This window comes from Anser brachyrhynchus, assembly GCF_964034855.1.
Source record: "Anser brachyrhynchus genome assembly, chromosome: 28".
In the NCBI taxonomy this organism is placed as follows: Eukaryota; Metazoa; Chordata; class Aves; order Anseriformes; family Anatidae; genus Anser; species Anser brachyrhynchus.
This window is the reverse complement of record NC_137721.1, coordinates 1590996-1610924: the sequence shown is the minus strand read 5'-3', so window position 1 is coordinate 1610924 and position 19929 is coordinate 1590996. Positions and strand designations below refer to the sequence as shown.

Sequence of the window (19929 nt, the reverse complement as noted above, 5' to 3'; positions counted from 1 at the left end):
CCGATTCCTGATCTGCCGTTGCTCCAAATTAGACCGGAGCCAGTCCCCGCGGCACAACACAGCTGCAGCTCAAAATCTGGGCCATAATGCGCATGCTAAAATAAGATAATCAAATCTTGTGCTTAGGAACTGCTGGTTTCTAGGAGGTATTTCTGCTCTCCAGTGTCTGTGGACAGCATTACAAAAAAATAATGCATCTAGCGAGCTGCATATTAATTCGGAGCAGTGAGCAACAGCGGTTGCTGCAAGAAGGATGCTAGACTAGATGCTGAACGATAACCGAACGCCACAATGAGAATTTTTCTTTTTATTAAGCAGGACAGCATGTACTGACCTCTAACACAACTAAAGCGATCAGGTTAATTATTGGCCTCTGCTGAGCAGTGCCACACGCTGAGCTATCAATCTGTCTTTCTCGGTAGCTGGGGTTTTGAGCGTCAGTGCCATTTCCTCTCATACCTGGGAGTTCCTTGGCAGCTCCTCGTTCCCCTTCCGGTCAGAACCCGTGAAACTGATTTCATAAACTGTAACGAGAGCCCGGTTTAGGGTTGTATGGCTGCAGGCTGTCGCTACTTTCTTCTCTTTTCTTCTGTTACTGAATTGCCTTACCCTCGCACAAAGTCCTGAGTCAAGGACAGTGGCATTTGTACAAGAATAACAACTTTATTTATTTATTTATTTATTTATTTATTTTTAATAATGGAGCATGCAAACAGAATCCCAACCACTGGGCAAAAAGGGGTTTGGTTTGGCAGATGTGACGACCTTCTCGGAATCCCGACGTTTCGGTACGCTTGAGTTTCCTTTCCGTGACGTGGTTGTGACACTTCACATTGTGACACAGACGTGTGTATGGGGTTCATGTGCAAGGGTTTGGTGGCTGGGGACTGTGGGGCAGAGCTGTGTCCCATGGGAGGGCCCCACGCTGGAGCAGGGCGAGGGGGGAGGCTTCTGGGCAGCACTGAAAACTTGACCCTGAGCGGTGTCAAAGATCACGCAGGCATAACTGAGGACTGCCATTCCAGCAACGGCATCTCCGCTTTCCACTCACCCCCTCTTTTATTGCATTGGATGCATGTCTTCGTTGCGTCTGCGGGTGTTTCTTCTGGGTGCAGCAGCAGAAGCAGTTTGGCACGTTTTAACATCCATCACTCAACAAAAGGGGTTCTGGATTTCGAGGCACTGCCTTCGCTCCGTTATTTAAGAATGTGAAATCTGCTGAATGCTTTCCAACCGGCGAGGAAAGCTTGTTCCTGTCAGCAGGAGCTCCCGATATTAAGAACATAATCTCTTTTGCAAATGCATTTTCCTGTTCTTCCTGCTTCTGGAAATCAGGAAATGCAGCTGGAGGCAGCTCCTGCGCACGGGGGTCACGTTGAGCCTCAGGAGGAGCGCCTGGGCCCCACAAGCCCCAGAGTGTGCTCACTCCGGTGGATGGGTAACGTACATCGCGGGCAAACATTTTAAACAAAGTGAGAAATAGAAAGGAGGGAGGGAAACGGAAACAGGTGAAGAAAGCTTTTGGCTCTCTAAGCACGGCGCGATGTTTTCGGTGGTGGCACGGGGATTTTTTCCTTTTGGGAACGGTGGGTAATGGTTGAGCACAGACCAACAGGTAGATTGCATGCATTTCAGATGGACACGAGCACCCCAGCATCCCTGGAGTATTTCCACGTATCTGAGGAGAGAGCCCTAGAAAACACCTGGAAGTGCTGGAGCGTGCTTCAAAACTTAAGATACTTCCTGGCTGCTAAGTTAATCAGGGAAACGATAGGTTAAAAGCGGTGAGTGGGAATGACAATTGCAACACAAGTGTTGCCACACGCATCCATGTCCACTCCTTTGTGTCTCCCGTGAATAGGCTCGCCATTTCGCTTAATGCAGTTAGGCATTTTCATAATAAGATTCCAGGGCTGAAGTCATGCTGCAACCATTTCCTTTGGCCCCCAGTGTCTTTACACAATGGGCTGCCTGCATGTATTCCTGGGCTTGTGTGAAAGGACAATGAAAAATGGACCACCTTGGGCTGCGAGCTCAGTGCTGCAACCTCGTCACTGTCTTCTGCGAGCTCTCTGGTGAGTACACGAGCACCAGCTAGCAGCACGGACCACCCTTTTTATTTAGTTCGAAACAGAGGAGTGTAAGCGCTGGCCACGAGTTCTGCACATGCCGTTTAATGCAGTGTAACGTAAATGATGAATAAGGGGCGTGCCAGAAGTCGCAGAGTTTCTCTTCGTTATTTCATCATTTGCTAAGATTTTTAGCCTCCTTTTGTTCTCCCGAGGCCGACGCTAGAGCATTTTGTTTGTAAGAACAACACGTATGAATTAATTTATCTAATCCCGGCTTGTCTGCAACTCTTTGCAATCAAACTTTGTGCGTGCCCTGCAGGGAGAGGGGGCTGCCTTGCTCTGCACCAGCCTAACACCAGAACCGAGTGAAAACCCCTGGGGGGTCCCAGCTGGGGTCCGGCCGCGTGCGCCCAGCTCCTGGCCCGAGCTAACGCAGCCTCTGCTCTGCGGGGTGGGCTCCCCTGGCTCAGCCTCACTTGGAACACGACATTTTTTTTTCAGTGTAGAAACATTGCCGTAAACCGTTCAAATAATTTGTTAAGGGGAGGATTAAACGAGGAGAAGAAAAAAGCGGGCAGTACAGGAACGTGTACATCAGTACCTAAAGTCAATCCTGTTTAACAGCTGAAGTCAGTCCTGTCACTTAGACCTTAGCATCCACACACATAACTTACGTTTTAACGTGACAGCCTCTTAGCTGCAGCCAGGACGTGCCTCATAAAAAACAGCTGGAGATGCGATACCATCATAAGAGGGCAGAGCAAGACAACTTTTCGTTTCCCCTTCCGATAAACTTCACGCAGGAAGGCCGGTGTGAGGCCGAATTAGCGCCCGCCCGTTCCTCACGCGAACATCTCACTCGCTGGGAGGGCGAAGGACGGGCGCCAGGCTGAGCACGGCGTAATTTTGCCTAAAGCACTCGCCTGAGCAATTGGGCCCTGGAGATGTTGCTTTCGTCCTCAGCCTCTTCCTTCGAAGCTCTGAAGTAAGGTGTCCCCACAAAAATCTCTCCCCCTTTTTGCCTCGGCTGCCTCCCGCGCTGACCGGCCCGTGGTCAGCGGCTGCAGCGACCTCAGGTCGTTTGGGAACCGCGACCAAACCAGAGCGGGCAGAGGCAGAACCAAACATCTTCTGGTGCGAGGAGGCGATGCCCAGAGGCAGACGTGCCATCAGCAGGAAATTGCAAAGAAATACCGAGATCGGCTTGCTAACCGGGACTGTCGGTACATTATGAGCTTAGCCACGAGCAACTTCTTGGGAGGCATCGTAGCAAAAGAGGGTAGTTTTAGTGTAATATCACCTAATTCCTCCTGGTATTTCTCGTTTGAAAGACGGTACCAAAACCCGCCAGCTGGACTCAAAGTTTGGGCAAAAAACGAATGGATCAAATGAGATGTAGAATGAAAATTATTTTTATTTGTTGTAGATGAGTCAAAAAGATCAGGTCAAAATTGAGGAAATGAAACTGCTTTGGCTCAGCGTTTCTGGCAACATCCCTTAAAAGACCAAAAAAAAGAGAGAAGTCAAACTTGCCAGAAGACAAGAAAGCAACTGTAACAGAAGGGGGGGGGGGGGGGGGGGGGGCAAAAAAATACATCCATGCTGCAACACCCAAGAACTTATGCAAACTATCCAAAAAAATAAAAGAAATGCATAAAAAGGAAAGAAATGCATTTTGAAAAATGTATTTAAAAAAGAAATCTGGCATAAATGCCTCTAATGACAAGGATATAATGACTGGGAGGCAGAAAATGCTGTACAGAAGTTATGGCTCACTAAGAACATGAAGAGCACGTGGGCAGGAAAGTGAAAAGCAATTTTATTAAGTGTAGTAAGAAATCAAAGACAGAAAATGCAAGAAACCCGTGGTCGGAAGCTGACAGAACACGGTGTTCATTGTGTCTGCTCTCACGCGAGGTACCACAGAAAGTTTCCCGATGACAAGCACGCCGAAGCCTTGGTTTGACATCTCTTTCAAAACATTTGAACACGAAGCTCCATTGTTTCCCTGCCAGAGGAGATGGCTTTCTTCCCTAACCGCACCGTGCCGTCCTCAGACCTGTTCTTCCCTATCCGAGCCGCTGAGCACTATTTAGCTAATGCTCATCTTTTATTGCTGTGCTGGGTATTGAATCCTGATTTAATTCTTGTTTCTGCAGTGCTCGTTTACAAATGGCTACAGCCACCATCCTGCTCAGCCCAGGGAGCTGTATTTCAGGGGGCAGAAGCCTTCCGAGGTGAGCTCTTGCGGCAGTACCCGTGCTGGCTTAATGTAATGCACACAGGACTACAGGTGAGGTGTGCTCGAACCACTACGGAGAAAGAAAAATACAGATTTTACAGGGGACGTGACGGATACTTTGGTATCTTTTGTGGTATGTGAGCAACCGTAAATATCAAATTTTAAGTCCAGTACCTTACTTCTTGCCATGCCAGAACAAATAATTTGTCATCAGAGTCCAGTTCCCAGCTGAACGAGGCTGAGACCACGCAGCCCATACTGCTTAGCTCCTGATAGAAGAATAAAATAAAGAGCTGATTTGGGTACTTGCTGTGATCAGTTAATACCCTGAAGCATGAAATTTGATTACCCTTCTCTTAAAAGGCGGAACAGCAGATGTTATTAGTGGTCATAAAATTATTCAGCCTTTAAAAATATCACACCACGGTGTTTGACTTTATGATATCTCCCAGATCAAAAAGAAGAGAAAAACATACTCAAGATTTCACTTTAAGTGACTGCTTTTTCCTATTCACTCCTGTCGGGCAAAGGGATGTACTGTAATTGCAACCCAAGAATTGCACTGCTGCTTGCATTTCTGTAGAGCGGTTTAAAACTAAAACTCTCACAGGTGGGAGAGGTTAGTTTCATTCTAAAGAAGGAGCTGAGCTGCAAGCTCTTACCCATGTCCTCCCAGCTGGACAGTGATAAAACCAACAAAAGAAGTCAAAACCGTCGATTCACAGAAAGAAAGCACAACAAAGCAAAGCAATTTAAAGATAACACAACTGGCGAATCCAGACGTTCAATAATCATCAGTAAGTCCAATAAAAGCGTAATAGTGGTGTTTAAAAAACATAAACTTTAATTTTCCTTGTTACTTTGTGAGTAAGCAGCATGACGTCGTTTCCAAATGTTTCCTCGGTAGTTCTAAAACTTGGGATTTCTTTCCTAAACAACACGATTCCAGGTGTTGCAGCAAGAAACTAGGAACTGCAAGACTTCAGATGATGCTAACAACGTGTCAGTGGAAGAGCTGAGAAGGAATCAAGCTTTCCCGATTCCTGATGCTGCCTCCCAAGAAACTGCATCTTTTCTTTCCTATGACTTGATTTTTAGAAACCTGGAAGGAAGACTCCAGAAGGAGTAGCCCTTCCATGTCCTTCTGCTATCATTTTCCTACATCTCCAGTAATATAAATAATCTTGTAAGTGATATAAAACATTTCCAAAAAACATACGTTGAAAGCATGAAGCGCTCAAGATCCTCTGCCCAAACAAACTCCTTCCTTCCCTCACTCTCCACATTTTGGTGAGCACTCAGGCAGCTTCGTCATTTGGATAATTAGAGGGTGCCAGATGGCTGTAAATATGTTCACAATCCTTCGTACCCAGTTCCCTTCTCTCTGGCACCCTTCTTGCTCTACCCCTAGCAGGCACCTGGCCTGTTTCGATCTGAAGAATCTCCTCTTGCTCTAAGTTGGCACCTCTCGTTTTTATTTTCCTTTGAAACGAAACGGGACGTCCTTCAGGCCTGTCCAGCGCTCCTTCGCAATCACGTTCACCGCGTGCTAATTAACGGCGTGCCCCCTCCCGTCCCGCAGCGACCCACGAGGGCACGGCGGCTTCTTCCTCATCGGAAAGCGGAGGGCGAGGCGATTCATCCCCTCGTGCCCCGGGGAACGGGCAGAGTCAGCACCCGAGCAGCAGCTCCGGGTCCCCTTCCTCCTCCTCCTCCTCCTCCTCGCGGGCACCACGTTGCAGCCCCGCGTTGGAGGGAGCCGCGCTACTCCACACGCTCCCATGAGCAGAAACTTTGGCAGGCAAATATTTGCTAAGGTGCAGCTGAAACAAAATTTCTGTGTGCTGAGAGTTTTGTATGACCAAATATCCTCTTTTTTTTTTTTTTTTTTCCTCTGAATCCATGAACATTGCTCCTATAAACAAACAGATTGTGATTTTGAGGCAATTTTGCTTTGTAATGGAAACATTTCTAAACTGCTAAGCGGTAAGAAAAGGATGGAAAACTGTATAGAAGGCACTAAAAAGGGGAAGTCGTTTTTAAGACATCTTAAAATATAGACAGTGACATTTCAAAACTAAAGGAAGAGGAATAAGCAGGTCACAAGCTGTCTGGAAGTGAGGAAAGCTATGCCAGCAAAAATTTTGGGTCACTACAAGGGTGAATGGATTGTCAGAGGAAAACCACTGAGAGATGATACAGATTTTTAAAGGTTTTTGAATGCATCCAGTTGAGCATCACCCACATGTTGTGTAACAAGGCATTATCAGCTCTGTTACATGCAGCAGATGCTCCCATTTGCTGAAGTGTGGCAGACTCTGGCCCTTGCACCCCGATCTCTTGCTCCCACCTTTTGCGTGCAGGAGTTTGCTCGGCTGTTTTAAAGCACCTGAGTCCAACCCTTGGAGCAGGAGCTTGCGACCGTGTCCGTGAATGGTGCTCGTGGTGCTCACGCTGCCACAGCTTTGCTACGTAACGCTGACACACATCCCCCAGGGCTACAGACCAGTCTCCCCCGTAATAAAAAGCGATCTTTTCCACTCTTTTACTCATTAAAGAGTCAGTGTTTAACCAAATAACTCACATGAAAATCCGAGGTAAACACAGCCTCTTATTATGCTGAAATCATGCTAGCAATGAGACTGGGTTGTCCACATTTGTCCACAGCAGGAGGGGCTGCAATCCGTTCAGGGATCAATAAGCTCTCCCGGGTGACAGATATCTGCTCAAGGCTAAACTTCCAGAGAAATTAGCCTTACTATCACATAACAGATGAGGCGGCTGCTGCTACAAACCATTATTTCCCCAATCACAGAGTCAGATTGCTCTGTGACTTTGCCTCTTGATGACTAGACGGTGAGTTAGGGTTAGGATCTTCACTGGAAGCAGGGAGGAAGCAGATGGCAGAGGGCAAATTTGCTTAGCTTTCCTGAAAAGGGAGAGAGAGAAACTGATTTTGGTAACAATACATTTGACATGCAAAGGCCAAATGTTATTTTTATGAGCCCATAAAATAAAGACAGGCATCTTGTTTACAGAACTTCACAATTTTGCTTTCCTGCCAACAGCTACAAACTTTAAAAAAAGTGACCCTGTGACCTATCTGAAGGATCAGAAAGCAAGCAACCAAGAATACAAGGTTCTTTTCAAGCACTGTCGTGATTTTGAGTGCCATCTCATGATTTCTGGGAAGCATGACTCCCAGATTGGGCTGCAGAAAAGGTAGACAGCGCTGAGATTATATATAGCAGCACGTGGGCTGGAAGGAAGAGCACAGGCTCGGAGGAAGCGGGAGGCTGTTTTGAAGAAATCAAGTGACTTGCTTCTGCTACAGCACGAAGAGAACGAAACCAGGCTCCTCTCCTGGCTGCCGGCTCTGACCTCTCGGCACTGCTGCTTCTCCATCGCGTGCATTCGGCATGGCCGGGACTGTCCTCCCTGCTTGCTCGGGGCTTCATTTCCTCGCTGTCTGCCCTCTCCCCTTCCCCAGCCATCCCCTGGGCAGGGACCCACGGCATCCCCGGGGGCTGGGGCTGGTGCCAAGCCCTCTCCCCCCCTGCCTGCCCTCCCTCTGGGCGCAGGGTGATGTCTGGCGGCAGCACCCGTCTGCAGCCCGCACCGCAGCGACGAGGACAGGGAACTGGATGCAGCCACGACTGTGCACGTGCTCAAGGAGCAACAGCTTGGAGAGGAAAGGAAGGTTTTTTTCTGGGTTACGGAACGGTCCTTCCTTTTTGTCATTAGCCGCAGGACTTCAGCTGGCTCCCTTCTAGGGCATTTGCATTTTTGCTCTTTAGATAGCTGTGCTGTGTGTTTGCCATGACTAAGTCCATCTGTTGAGAGTTGGTCCTTTAGATAATTATGTCCACATCTCCGCTGGGTAGTTCCAATTAATGCCAGTCCTTTGCATACTGCTCAGTATCATACTGTAAAGCCACCAATTCTTACAGCTCTGAATAATACCCTCTGTCTGCCTATCAGGCATGTATGAACTCTTTATTCTAACCACACAGCTCTGAAATGTCCCCTTTCTATCAGCCTGAAGGGAAGGATTTCCAGAACTATACGACTCTTTTGGGAAGAAGCAGTAATCATCTATATGCAGAACTCCCCAGCCACTGTGTCATGGTGCTCTGATCTCCGGCACTTTGAACTCTGGCTTGTCTGACCCCTCCCAGACATTGAGGGAATTTATAAAGAGGGAAAAAAAAAAAAAAAGAAAGAAAGAAAGAAAAAAAAAATACTCTCTTTCCTCTGAGGAGGGAGATTTTGAAAAGGGTTGTTTCAAAAATGTATAAATTATCACAGTGGAAGGCTCAGGATGGTATTCTCAGGGCCATTTTATGAAGTCAAACAAAACATGTATGCCTGAAAACACAGTGGGTGACACAAACATTTCCACAGAAATGCAACTCGCAGCAACAGCTCCCAGTCTCTCCCACGACAGCTGCCGTGCTCACCTGCTTGGTCATCGCTTTGCTTTCCTTAACAGTGTCTTTTATCCCAGCTTTTTATCCAAGCCAAAAACACATCCCAGGAGCCGCTCGCGGGTGCCTTCAGCTCCCCGTGGCCCTCTGCGTTCAGCCGGGCTCACGGGACACGTGTCGCCTGGAGATGGCCAAAGGCGACGTTAGCGAGGGCTGTCCTGCCGCCTGGCCACCCCAAATTCTGCCCTCCCGAAGGTGAAGGGAGCTGGGAGGCTGCGTGGCTCTCACGTGGGAAGACACAAATTAAGGTGGCTGAGCTTTTAAAAAGACTGCGTTAAGCCACCAAAGAGCTGTAATTCCTCGCTCAAGAGAGTCCATCTGGCACAGACGCAGTGGCAAAGGCAGCAGTTAGAACAAAAAAGCAATACGTGACAAATGGAAACGAGGAGATGGAGGGATTGAGGGTAATTAATACAGATTAGTTTCATGAAGTGTGTGTAATACAGAAGGAACAAAGGCAACTTAAGACAGAAATTCCTGGCTGTCAGTTTTAGGGACAAAATGAGGTATTTTTAAAATCATATTTAGAGAAAAGCAATCCTAATAATAGTCCGGGACTTTTACTAGCTGGAAACACTAATGCTACTCATAATTACACAGAAAAAGCCAGAAATGTTTAATAAATATTTCTCATCAGAGTTTGGAAAGAATCGAGGAAGATGTGCCAGAATCACCCAATGATGATGCACTGTTTTCCAGTTCATTAGTAACCCATAGCGGCGAGTAGGAAAAATTGCTTAAAACAGCCATTCCATAAAACTTACACAAAGTGTCCTCGAAGAGCTAACTGAGGAGACCCTCGGCCAGCCGATACTCACCGTTATGTATGTGGATAGGCGTGTAGGCGTTAGAAGGAAAAATTCTGGTCCTGTCTCAGAAAGGAGGCGCGACGGAGCGGTGCCATGCGGCGAGCGGCTCCCATGCTGAGGACCTGGGCAGAAGTGGCAGGAGAGGATGCTCTGGGCAAACACTACTTAAAAAGAAATAGGGCTGAGCAGCGTCTTTCCTAGCTGGAGAAATGAACCCGCCTCCATCTGCACGTGAAAATGTTGATAAACACGCGGCTCCTAGCCCAGCCACCACCACTCCCAATTGCCCGCGGTGCAATGAAACACCTCAATGAAACAAACTCGATGCCAAAACCTGAGCTTAATAATGGCAAAATGCTCAGGGGATGATATAGTTCTGCTTTGGGTATCTACCGTTCCCTTCTTGGTATCCCTAATTTGGGAAAGCACGTAAGCCCGCGATGAAAACGGATGAAAAATGAACATCTGCTGAAGTGTTGGGCTGAGCAGGGAAGTTTCACTGAATCAGCATCTGTAAGCATGGTATCTTTTTCTTGAGGTGAAAGATTAGGGATGCAAACATCTGTCCAAAGCTAGTCTTCAGGACTAAAAGTACCCTATATATTGATTAATTGGGATTATTATTAGAGTCAGTTACAATTAGTTGGTTAGAGATCAAATAAAATTAGGAATGGGCCATAAGAAACCATCCGATCCACCTGCCCGTCCCACGGCAGGATCAGACCCAGCACCAGCAGTTGTTTGTGACAGTCCCATGTCTTGGTCTGGGATCGGGTAGAGCCTTGGCGGTCAGCAGGAGCCTTAACGAGGCGATGTCTTCGGCGCAGTGACTTCGGCAGACTCGGGACACTAATGGAGACGTCGATGTCGCCGAGATCTTCCAGTAGGATGGAGGGTATAGAATATAGGAAAGGGTTCCCAGAGCACAAATGTTAATCAGTATTTTTTCAGTTTTTCCTTGCTACTTTCTTTTATCTCCAGTCTCAAGTATCGCTATTCGAGGGCCTGTCCTTTCGCAGTCCTTTATCGCGGGGACAAGAAGTGGTTCCGAAGCTGGTTGGTTTGGGGCATAATCCCAAAACAGCTGCTGGGCTTCTGCCTCCTGCTGGTCCATGGGGTCGCGGGAGGGGTCCTAAATGAGCCCTTCACTGTCCATTTCCATGCCTCACGGTCGTGTTCTTGGCACTGCTCACGTAGGTTCCAAAGAAATGATTTTTTTTTTTTGTCGTTTGTTGTTGTTTGTTTGTTTGGGGGAAGTGAGCCAGCTCTTGCTGAGCTTTAATTTGGAAAACTGGTTGGAACTTGCTAACTCAAGAACTCTTCCTGTGAATGTAGGTCAAACTATTTTCTATTTTTTCCCCCTCTCTCTTGGGACTCGGCAAAGGATTTCAATACTCCGGTACTCCAAGGAGGAATTGTCTACGGAAAGAAACGCCGTGCTTTCGTTTTGTGCGAAACTATCAACAGCAAGCAGAAGGACTTGAAGGATGCACGACGCTGTGTGTGGGTCGGATTTCCTACAGAGCAACGCCCCTCCAAGGAGATCTGCAGAAACCAGAACTGAAGAAGACGCTCAGCACTTCCTCGGGGTGCTGGGACAAGCACCCAGAAGAGAATTTGCTCAGCTCCCGTAACAAAACGGGGTGCATGCAGTGCTCGGATCCCATCGATTTTATTCCAAGCACATTCTGAACATGTTATTCGACCATATTTTACCGCCGCAGCTGGGATAACAGGGGGCGTGCAGCTTTCCACCTCCTGCAGACCTCCCGAAATAGCTCTTCGGGCCTTATCTTTGCAAGGCGTTTGCCTTCTGGGGGAACACACAAATAAACTTCCGCAGTTCCCTTCACCAGGGACTCCGGGAATCGCTCTGGGCAGGAGGCACGCTCCGCCCGGCGTTCATCCACCCACCTGAGCATCCCCCGGCACGAGGCACCGGGGGCTTCGGGGGTTTTCTGTTTAATTTTTTCCATTCCAAATATTCTATTTAATTTTTTTATATTCTAAATATTCTTTTTTTTTTTTAATTACTATTTTTTATTTTTTTTAATGTATCTTGCAAGAAACCGCCGAGGAAGATGCGTTTATCCCCCGGCATTGAATGAACGGGAACTGCTTTTGCGTTGGCGGACCAAAGTCCCGAGTTTGGGTTGCTTTAAATTAATTTTGTGTTGGGAAAAGCTGGGAACGGGGATTTTCTCGTCGGGTTCAGGAGCCGGGTGGAGGATGCGGGGGGGGCCTCGGGTGGGCTCGGCTCGGCTCGGCTCGGCTCGGCGCCGCTCCTTATATGGCCGGGAGCCGGAGCGCGCCGCTGATTGGCTGCGGGAGAGGCGGAGGCCGGGGAGGGGCGGGGCCGGGGAGGCCGGGGAGGCCGGGGGGAGGCCGGGGGGGGGGAGGCCGGGGGAGGGGGGGGGGGGGGTGAAGGCTGGGGGAGGGGGAGGGTGGGGAAGGTGGGGGTGGGGGAAGGTGGGGGGGGAGGCTGGGGCAGGTGGAGGTCAGGGCAGGTGAAGGCTGGGGCAGGTGGAGGTCAGGGCAGGTGAAGGCTGGGGCAGGTGGAGGTCAGAGCAGGTGAAGGCTGGGGCAGGTGAAGGCTGTGGTAGGTGGAGGTGAAGGTCAAGGTCGGAGCTTGTGGAGGGTGGAGCAGGTGGAGGCTGGGTCAGGAGGAGGTGAAGGTTGGAGCAGGTGGAGGTCGGAGCAGGTGGAGGTGAAGGCCAGGGCAGGTGGAGGCTGGAGTAGGTGGAGGTGAAGGTCGGAGCAGGTGGAGGTGAAGGAGCAGGTGGAGGTGAAGGCTGGAGCAAGTGGAGGTAAAGGCCAGAGCAGGTGGAGGCTGGGGCAGGCGGAGGTGAAGGTCGGAGCAGGTGGAAATGAAGGCTGGAGCAGGTGAAGGCTGGGGCAGGTGAAGGCTGTGGTAGGTGGAGGTGAAGGTCAAGGTCGGAGCTTGTGGAGGGTGGAGCAGGTGGAGGCTGGGTCAGGAGGAGGTGAAGGTTGGAGCAGGTGGAGGTCGGAGCAGGTGGAGGTGAAGGAACAGGTGGAGGTGAAGGCCAGAGCAGTTGGAGGCTGGGGCAGGTGGAGGTGAAGGTTGGAGCAGGTGGAGGTCGGAGCAGGTGGAGGTGAAGGAGCAGGTGGAGGTGAAGGCCAGAGCAGGTGGAGGTGAAGGCCAGAGCAGGTGGAGGTGAAGGTCAGAGCAGGTGAAGGCTGGGGCAGGTGGAGGTGAAGGTCGGAGCAGGTGGAAATGAAGGCTGGGGCAGGTGAAGGCTGGAGCAGGTGAAGGCTGGGGCAGGTGGAGGTGAAGGTCAGAGCAGGTGAAGGCTGGGGCAGGTGAAGGCTGTGGTAGGTGGAGGTGAAGGTCAAGGTCGGAGCATGTGGAGGGTGGAGCAGGTGGAGGCTGGGTCAGGAGGAGATGAAGGTTGGAGCAGGTGGAGGTCGGAGCAGGTGGAGGTGAAGGCCAGGGCAGGTGGAGGCTGGAGTAGGTGGAGGTGAAGGTCGGAGCAGGTGGAGGTGAAGGAGCAGGTGGAGGTGAAGGCTGGAGCAAGTGGAGGTAAAGGCCAGAGCAGGTGGAGGCTGGGGCAGGTGGAGGTGAAGGTTGGAGCAGGTGGAAATGAAGGCTGGGGCAGGTGAAGGCTGGGGCAGGTGAAGGCTGTGGTAGGTGGAGGTGAAGGTCGGAGCTTGTGGAGGGTGGAGCAGGTGGAGGCTGGGTCAGGAGGAGGTGAAGGTTGGAGCAGGTGGAGGTCGGAGCAGGTGGAGGTAAAGGCCAGAGCAGGTGGAGGCTGGGGCAGGCGGAGGTGAAGGTTGGAGCAGGTGAAGGCTGGGGCAGGTGAAGGCTGTGGTAGGTGGAGGTGAAGGTCGGAGCTTGTGGAGGGTGGAGCAGGTGGAGGCTGGGGCAGGAGGAGGTGAAGGTCGGAGCAGGTGGAGGTGAAGGAGCAGGTGGAGGTGAAGGAGCAGGTGGAGGTGAAGGAGCAGGTGGAGGTGAAGGAGCAGGTGGAGGTGAAGGAGCAGGTGGAGGTAAAGGCCAGAGCAGGTGGAGGCTGGGGCAGGTGGAGGTGGAGGTGGAGGTCGGAGCAGGTGGAAATGAAGGCTGGGGCAGGTGAAGGCTGGAGCAGGTGGAGGTGAAGGTCAGAGCAGGTGGAAATGAAGGCTGGGGCAGGTGAAGGCTATGGCAGGTGGAGGTGAAGGTCAGAGCAGGTGAAGGCTGGGGCAGGTGAAGGCTGTGGTAGGTGGAGGTAAAGGTCAAGGTCGGAGCATGTGGAGGGTGGAGCAGGTGGAGGCTGGGGCAGGAGGAAGTGAAGGTTGGAGCAGGTGGAGGTCGGAGCAGGTGGAGGTGAAGGCCAGGGCAGGTGGAGGCTGGAGTAGATGGAGGTGAAGGTCGGAGCAGGTGGAGGTGAAGGAGCACGTGGAGGTGAAGGCTGGAGCAGGTGGAGGTAAAGGCCAGAGCAGTTGGAGGCTGGGGCAGGTGGAGGTGAAGGTCGGAGCAGGTGGAAATGAAGGCTGGAGCAGGTGAAGGCTGGAGCAGGTGAAGGCTGGGGCAGGTGAAGGCTGTGGTAGGTGGAGGTGAAGGTCGGAGCTTGTGGAGGGTGGAGCAGGTGGAGGCTGGGTCAGGAGGAGGTGAAGGTTGGAGCAGGTGGAGGTCGGAGCAGGTGGAGGTGAAGGCCAGGGCAGGTGGAGGCTGGGGCAGGTGGAGGTGAAGGTTGGAGCAGGTGGAACTGAAGGCTGGGGCAGGTGAAGGCTGGGGCAGGTGAAGGCTGTGGTAGGTGGAGGTGAAGGCCAGAGCAGGTGGAGGCTGGAGTAGGTGGAGGTGAAGGTCGGAGCAGGTGGAGGTGAAGGAGCAGGTGGAGGTGAAGGCTGGAGCAGGTGGAGGTAAAGGCCAGAGCAGTTGGATGCTGGGGCAGACAGAGGTGAAGGCTGAAAACTGGAGAAGAGCCATTGCAACAACCCTCCGGTTTGCCCCAACCTGAATTTTTGGCGTTCTTCTTCAAGCTCCCAGAGCCACGCCACCGCGATTCCCCCGGAGGCGGAGGCAGCAGCAGTCTGAGATGAAAACCACGGGAGCGGGTTCGTCACGGCACGGCCTTGCTGCCCAAGCAGAACGTGTGGGTTTATAAATCGGGGCTTTTCGTTTGGTGCAGGTTGGTGCGATTTGCGAATCTCTAACAGGATTTGCGGAGCCACAGCAGGGTTAATAAAACGAGGCTGAGATTTATAAACTGAGAGTGGGGTTTGCAAATCCATCAGTGGGGGTGGAAATCCTACAGGCCAACTCCTACAGCTGCTGAAGGTTTTTAGTCTCCATCTGATTTTTAAGAGTTATTTTTTTGAAGCCAGTCTGCAAGAGCTGCCATGTGTAGGTGAGGTTGTTGAAATGTGAACCAAGAAATAGGACATTTCTTGGGGTTTAAGAGCAAGCCTAGAAAGGACGGAAACTGGAAGAGTTTAAATGCATTTTTGTGTATCTTAAATCTAGTTTTCCAACCTGTTTTTCCTATCTTAGCATGGATCGCTGCAGCACTAGCCCGAACGCTTGCTTCCTGCAGACCACCAGTTACTGCTGAGGAGGTCGCAGGGAGCCAACGTTGGTTTTTTGTTGCCAACAGCTAGCGCTAGAGTGATTTTGTTGGCACCAGTAAAGAGCCTGTCCTTTCACAGGGTTATGCAAAGGCATGACGTTCAGATTCAGTCCCCTGGGATGGGATGGATAGGATAGGATAGAACAGGATAAGGATGGATAGGATAGGACAGGACAGGATGGGATGGAGCAGTTCATTTGGAAGGGCCCTACAAAGACCACCAAGTCCAGGTGCCTTAAGCCTGCTGCAGGAATTATCTGTACGCTGGGGGAGATCTGGGCAGCATTGGGTGCCTCTGGGACGTGAGACAGCCTCCGGGTATCCAGGAGGGACCTGTAAGCAGTGAAAGAACCCAAAACTTGGCCGTTGCATCCTGCGGGGTGTTACTGTATATTTAGAGGATGCGTAGGAGGGAGCTGTGCGATTCCAGGAGCTGCAGAGCATCCACGCTGTGAGCTCGGGCAGCGCGTGTGCAATAAGCTGCTGGGGTGGCAACAAGCCCCGGGGGGCTCTGCTGCTGCGGACCTTGCCGTGGCAAAGGGCGCTGCTTCGTCCGCGCAGCGAGTCCCGAGCATTCCCTGCCTGCTGGCCTCCGGGGAGGAGGCTTTGGTGGGAGCCTGGGAGGGAAAGGAGCTCGCTGCCCTCTTCCAGCCCTGCCCAGCTCTCCATTGATGGTTTGGGGAGGAAATGCGGGGAGTCCCAGCCGAGCTGGTAGCTGTCTGCCCGCTGATAGCCGCCCTTGTCATAGTCACAGTGTCGTGGGATGGGTGAGGTTGGCAGGGAGCTCAAAGCCCACCTGGTTCCTGCCCCCAGCCCCATACAACCTGGTCTCGGGCCCCCCAAGGAATGGGGCACCCCCAGCTCCTCCAGGCAGCCTGCGCCAGGGCCTCGCTGCCCTCCTGGGGAAAGATTTCTTCCCGATATATGACCCAAACCTGCCTCCAGGGGTACCTGGCTGGGGCTGCTAGCAGCGGCAGCGGGTCGTGGCCAAGGGCTGCTGCGGTGCGGACAGGGTCTGAGCTCTGCCCTCGTCCCGTGTGAGCAGCACCCGCTGCTCGGCGCCAGCGCCACCCAGCTCAGCAGGTCACCGGCACAGCACCTCCATCGAGTTCTTCGTGGGGCAATCCGGTTCATCAGCATGAAAATGTGCTCAGTATTAGTCCTGGAAACATCGCGTGGTGGTTCTGGTTATGCAAAATCCATTAAGAAAGAGTTCTTTTTTTTTTTTTTTTATAGTTTTCCTTTAATTTAAAAAAAAATCTTTTCATCACAGCCTTAAAATCAATCAAAGTAAACAGAGCTGCAGCAGACTGGAACAATGTCCCAGAGTCTGTACATATGGAAGGTTTAATTGACATAAAAATCAGTGCAGATTGGTTCCAAAAGCAACAACCCATTCCATTCCCCCCTCCCAAATCCCCTTTGTAAGAAGAGGAAAGGAGAAACTGAAATACAAGTCAGAGAGGAAAAGAATTGATAGATCAAGCAACAATAAAATCAGGTCTGTAAATATTCTATTGAGCAGTCGCAGCAAAAAAATAGCACCTTCAAAGCCCCTTTGTACAATAGATGTGGAAACCAAGGCTTTCCAAGGAGTTTGAGGAGTTAGAGGCATGACATGGCGTTTTGCTTATGGGCAGGAATCAGCTCCGCCAACTTCAGCTGTTTGGGCCTGCGTACAGTTAGTGGAAGGAAATCAATACCCCTGGAAGGTGATTTATCCATCCCAAGATGAGCATCTGCAATAGTTTAGATTTACTGGAGGTACCGTTTCTGCGTAAGGATGTGAACTGACCGATGGCAGGGAAAACAAATCCCGTCCCGATCGACCCGCCTCTCAGTGGCATTTCTGTTCCCAAACCACCGAGACGCTCTCGGAGGTGGTGGGGGACCCAAGCCCTTAAATTCCCTTTTAGCTCTTTCTGGAAACTTGTTTTGCTCTGGGCTGTGACTGGTCAGGGGACGAAGCCAGATGGTTCGTTAGGGATGAGGATTCGTTATTCCGGGATTTCCCTTTGCTCGCTTGGTTTGCAGACGATTTGACCCCTTTGAGTGTTGGAAGAAGAGCGGTGGAAGAGGAGCACGCCCCGCTATCACACAGCGAAGCCAACCTTGGGGAGGTCTGACCGGATGGGTGTTGAAATGTGCTCCCGATATCTACGTTCCCCTGTGCTCAGCCGCTGCCGGAGCTGGGTGATGGATGGAAGCTAAGTGCAGAGGAACTTCGGGTGTCCGAGCAAAGCAGGAGACAGAAAAGGGGCCTCGCACCACAGCCAGGCGAGTTCCTTGGCAAGAGCTGCTCGCATTGTGGCGGCCTTCAGACACCTCCTGCGGCCCACGGCCTGATCCCGGCAGCAGCATCCCTGCAAGCTGCGTGGCCGCTGTGAGGAGACGCCGCTCGGAGGACGTCCGCGCAACCTGGAGCTGTTGGTGGGTGCCGAGCACCCGGCCCCGCCAGGCGGCTCCTGGCGGGCTGGAGCTCGTGATGTCCGGAAGAGGAAGGGGCTGGCCGCCACCACCTCCCTGCTCTGCCTGCGCTGCCGTCCTTTAAGACCAAACCAACCTTCCAGCAAATAACTAAAACTCATGAGTCCCTGAGATCCTTTGCCAGAAGGCCGGGAGTCGGCTCTGGGCTGCACGCGCCAGCAGCGCGCGCGCCCCGGCCGCAGCACCGGGACCAAAGGCAGGCCCTGCCGGGGGGGAGGCCGGGCTCAGGCCGACGGCCGGGTGCCCACCCAGCTCTGTCGAGGCCATGGAGAAGCCCAGAGGCCGGGGGCCTCCCGGAGCAGCTGCAGCTGGGGCAGGGGCAGCCTTCCTCTCGCCGCTTCCTTCAGCCAGCACAGCGTGGCCTCCCAGAGCACGGTTCTCCAGGCCTCAGCCTCCTCGTGCTTTACAGCCTCCTTACCCGTCCCTAAAGCCTCCCTTTTCTCGCCCCCGGCTCTGCAAATTCCCTGCTCCCTTCTTCCCGGCGCCTTTTGTCGCCTGTGGGCTCTTGGAGCTCAGGTGCAAGCAGCTCCCAGCCCTCTGGAAAGCATTCAGGGGTTGTTCCTGGGGGAGGACAGGAGGCTGAGGGCTTCTGGCCAGCCCCTTCTGCTCTCAGGACCGGCGGACGAGGGAGAAAATCCCAGAAATACATAGCCTTCAAGTTTTCTGGGGGGCTGAACCGGAGCAATGAGACAGAGCCCCCAGGTTGGTCCCCACGGGTGTGCAAGGAGGGTTGAGGGGGGCTGGTGCTGCACATTGGAGCCCCCCGAGCCCAACCAAACTGGGAAGGGGCCGGGGTCCCCGCTCCTTCGGTGAGCCTGTGCTTGGAGCAGGGAGAGCTGGGGGAGACGGAGCAGGGGGCAGTTTTTCTCTAAGTTTTCTCTTCCTGCCTTTTTTTTTGGTGTGTTCGGAGGGACAGGAGCACACTTAAGAGGGGAGCTGGGGAGAGTTTCCCTGCAACGGAGCCATGGAAAGCTGTTTCCTATTGAAAAAGCCCGTAAGCAGGTGCAAGCAGGAGCCCGCAGCAGGCTCGGGGCAGGTTCCTCAGCACACTGCAGCCGTGCAGGAAGAAGGGAACACAAATTTGGGGAAGGGGATTTGGCAAAAGTCTTAAATAACGCTCAAAGTTTTAACACCTGAGAAACAAGCATGTGTCTGGGAGCCTGGCCACTGTGTCCGCCACGCAGGCAGGACCCCGGTGTGTGGTCCCGGGGGGGGGGATTTCAACGAAATCGGACCTCGGTGGGCACCTCGCACCCTGGTGGGCACCACAGCCCCTGCCCTGCATCGCCCTCTGGGTGGGGAGCGAGGCTGGAGGAGCTCTGGAGGCCGGGCTGCAGAAGGGAAGGGAGGCAGAGGCGATGGGGGAGCAGGCGGGTGGTTTTCTTGCTTTCCCCAAGAGTCCCGGGTCCCTCTGAGAGCCCCCGCTGGGCTGAGCAGGAGGAAGGTGGCCACGCTGAGAGCGCCGAACCCTCGGTGCTCCGGCAGATCCACCACGTCGTTGGCAGTGCTTTCCCTTGTAAACGTTTGCATAATGCTGTGGATGACAGCTGAAAGGGAAGAAAGTCAGAAACCAAAACGAAAGGCCTTTGGAAATGTCCCTGAAGGAGAAGTTGGGAGCGATTTTCTGGAATTAAGCCAGCCTGGAAATTTCCTTTTTGAAAGGGCGTTTCACAGCTCGACACCTCAATCCCCGACTTGGGCACACGCCGGAGTCAAACCGCGGTCAGCACTTCCACGGCACCAGCTCCCGTTTGCACCTGCAGCCGCTCCTGCACCATCTCCTCCAGGCATTCGGCGTGCTCTGGGCCATTCACCGGCCCTCCAGCGGGCAGGGACCTGGGGCTCTCCCCTTCCTCCTTCGGCGACACCGGGCACAGTGCTGCAGGCGGACGCGGGGCCGAGCCTGGAGGACGAGCTCCAAATGCTGAGGTTCTCCCGGCTCGGGCACGCGAAGGGATCTTGCTGTTGGCATTCTTGAACTGCTGCCTTAAAAATGTTCTGCTTGCCTCCAACGCCGCTTGTTCCCCTTGCAAGTTTTCCCTGCCTGTGCAGCATCCCGGGGGACACGTCCCCCTTTGGTGGGCACCAAAGCGAATTGCCAAAACTCTCGGCTCCCCGGCGGGCTCTGCCGTTCGTCCTGCTGGCTGGGGACCGGGCTCAGAGAAACTCTTCGTTCGTGATTTCATTCGCTTGGGAACCTCTGGTCTCCCTGAAAAAAAAATCACTGCCCAACGCCCAGAGGAGCTCCGAGGGGCTTTTTGGAAGGAG

The 19929-nt window shown here is 52.5% G+C and overlaps 3 long non-coding RNA genes across 3 annotated transcripts; 2 read left to right on the top strand and 1 right to left on the bottom strand.

Annotated features, from left to right (window-relative positions):
- Nucleotides 1-3872: 3872 nt before the first annotated feature.
- Nucleotides 3873-11839, bottom strand: LOC308183753. The gene is made up of 2 exons (XR_013942493.1): nucleotides 9620-11839; nucleotides 3873-7243 (listed from the first exon to the last, which is right to left on the bottom strand). It is a non-coding gene; the product is annotated as an uncharacterized lncRNA (long non-coding RNA).
- Nucleotides 11840-12194: 355 nt separating this feature from the next.
- Nucleotides 12195-13931, top strand: LOC308183745. Its single transcript, XR_013942490.1, has 4 exons — nucleotides 12195-12629; nucleotides 12742-12763; nucleotides 12808-13401; nucleotides 13666-13931. It is a non-coding gene; the product is annotated as an uncharacterized lncRNA (long non-coding RNA).
- A 221-nt stretch (nucleotides 13932-14152) lies between these two features.
- On the top strand, nucleotides 14153-18687 carry LOC308183743. Its single transcript, XR_013942488.1, has 3 exons — nucleotides 14153-14253; nucleotides 14368-14427; nucleotides 14506-18687. It is a non-coding gene; the product is annotated as an uncharacterized lncRNA (long non-coding RNA).
- The last annotated feature ends 1242 nt before the right edge of the window (nucleotides 18688-19929 follow it).